This window comes from Bubalus kerabau, chromosome X, assembly GCF_029407905.1.
Source record: "Bubalus kerabau isolate K-KA32 ecotype Philippines breed swamp buffalo chromosome X, PCC_UOA_SB_1v2, whole genome shotgun sequence".
Lineage (NCBI taxonomy): Eukaryota > Metazoa > Chordata > Mammalia > Artiodactyla > Bovidae > Bubalus > Bubalus kerabau.
The window spans coordinates 108623355-108626090 of NC_073647.1; positions in this window are offsets into that span (position 1 = coordinate 108623355).

A 2736-nucleotide genomic window follows, 5' to 3' on the forward strand; every position below is an offset into this window, starting at 1 on the left:
CTCTTTGGTCTCTTTGAGGCATTCTCCTCCAGGAAGCATTCTCTGCTTTTCCCTGGCTGCTGTTCTCCCACAGGGCTTTATTCCTTCCACTCACAGGACTTTTCTCAGTCTCTCTGAAGTAGCCAGGTCATCCTTTTTGATAGAGGGAACTCCAGAGGGTAAGGAGTCAGGATACACTTACCTTGGTTCAGCAGTCTTCCATTAGTCTGTGAGTGAGTCTGCACTGTAGTGTGGCATGGTGGACAAACATGCAGGCCTTGGAGTCAGGCAGACTGGAATTTGATTTTTTGCACCTTGGGTGCACAGATAGAACAGGGTTCATTCTAGTCCTTTGTTCATGACATACTCTCACCATTGGTTCACATAGGGGACCAATCGGTCCTAGCTCCTCTGTGTGATCCTGGGTAAGTTACTCATCACTCAAAGTCTCAGATTCCCCATCTGTAAACTGGGGATGATAATACTATCTACTACATCAGAGTTGTGAGAATTCGATAACATAATCCATGTAATGCATGCACAGTCCCCAGTACCTAATGTTTAATAAGCACATGATTGGGAGAATATTGTGGGTGGAGGATACATTATTGCATAACAAAGGCCCAGGCCCTGACTTCCTGAGTTCACAGCCTATTGGGCACCACACAGTCCGGTGCCAGCCCTGATATATCCGAGACTTGTGAATGGTTGTTGAATCAAAATTACTTCATCTTGTGTCTCTATTTCTTTTATTTTTTACTGTCACCCCAGTTCACCATCACTGTCTCCACTTCTCAGAGGTCTCCCATCTGTCTTATGCTGCTCGCTTGCCTTTCCATTTACATCTCTCTGGTGGTTTCTCTTTCCTGTCTCCTATTCTCTTTCTATCTCTCCCCTTCTTGCTCCTGCTCTCACTTTCTCTCTGTTGCCTCTGTTGGGGGTTGACTTGTCTCCATTTTATTCTTATTTAACTTAAGGCTCTCCTCTTGGTCTGTCTCCATCCTCACATACATAATACCACATTACCCTTCCTCATGTATTTCTGAATTTGTGTTCCAAGATTTCAGTCTTTTCTGTTTTTTTTTTTTTTTTTTTCAAATTTCCTTTGGCTCCTTGGCCTCTTTTCTGTCTGCCCCTGTCTCAATCACACTCTACCTATGTATCTTACCTCTGGCTGTCTCCCAGTTCTCATCTTTCTATTTGTATTGCTGCATCCATCTGTCTCTGTTCCCCACCTATCTTTCTCTATTTCTATTCTCACCTTTCTGTTCCAATCTCTGACTTCACCCCTGTCCCAGCAACTCCCCCCAGAACTAACATTTACATTCTCTGTTTCTGTCTCACACACATACCTCTCTGTTGGTCTTATCCTTTTTCCCCTCTTTGATACTCTCAGCTATCACCCCTTTTCTACCTCTGTTACCATCTTTCTTGTTGGGTGGCTCTCCTCATGTGCCTGTCTCTTGCCTCCATCTTTCCATCCCTATGTGTGTTTTATCTGTGTGCTATCTTGTCTCCAGTTCCCTGTCTGTCTCTATCTGTCACTGACAAAGTTGAGAGCATGGTCACTGGTGTTAGATTGTTTGGACTCCAATCCTAGTTGTGTCCTCACCTGTAAAACAGCAGTACCTACTTCAGTGTTACCTAGAGCATTAAATGAGCTAACACATGTAAAGTTTGTAGAACTATGCCTCAGACAAATGCTCAAAAATATTAGCTCCTAAAATTAAACGACAAGGACCTATGGTATAGCATAGGGAACTATATTCAATATCTTGTAATAACCTATAATGGAAAAGAGTCTGAAAACACACACATACACACACATATATGTACATGTAACTGAATCACTTTGTTGTACACCTGAAACACTGTAAATCAACTTTACTTTCATCAACTTCTTCCTCCTCTTCCTCAATACCATCTCCATTTCTGTCTTTATCTAATCTCAGTCACTCTCCCAGTCACTACCTGGCTGTTATCATCTCTTTCTGTCCTCATGTTTTATGTAACTGCCTTTCTAACCCCATTTTCCCTCTGTCTCTGTCCCCCTCTCTCCCACTCCATACATTCCAGTCTCATTTCTGTCAGTCCCTCTTTTTCTACCCTGCCCATTCCATCTGTCTATACACCTCTCTGTCCCCAATCTTGTTTCTTTATCATCATTTATTAGTATCTGTTGCTACCATTCAGGCCCTATTTCTTGGTCTCTGTCTCTTAGCCTCCTGTTCTCATTTCTCTACCTCTAGTTCCCACATCTATTTTTATTTATGTATTTGTTTTAAAAACCTTATTCTGTTTCTTTCTCCTCATTTCCGTGTGTCTTCTTCTGGCCTCTCTGGACAATTTAGATCAGAATTGGTCTGGTAGATAACGTGGAGCTATAAAAGGGTTTAGGAGGAAGAAGTAGGCCTGGCAAGAGGCGAGTGGCAGGGTGTGGAATTTCATGGCTCTGCCAGATCCTCCTGAAAGACACTGCCTCTGAGGTCAAGGTTAGCATAAACCTCCTTAACTCAGTCTCTTCAAGAAAGACAAAGAATGCTGCAGTTATTGGGAGGACCAGGAAGGGGTATTTTTCTGAGTGAAATTCCATCCGGAAGCTGGAATCCAGAGCATTTCCTGTTGTAATGTTTCTTCCAGACTTGGAGAGTCTGAACTTGCCACGTAGCATGTGCACTGCATGCATATATTTCTACAGTAAAATACAGAGATGCATACATAATCCCCCACCCGCAGGCATGTACAGAGATATAAAGA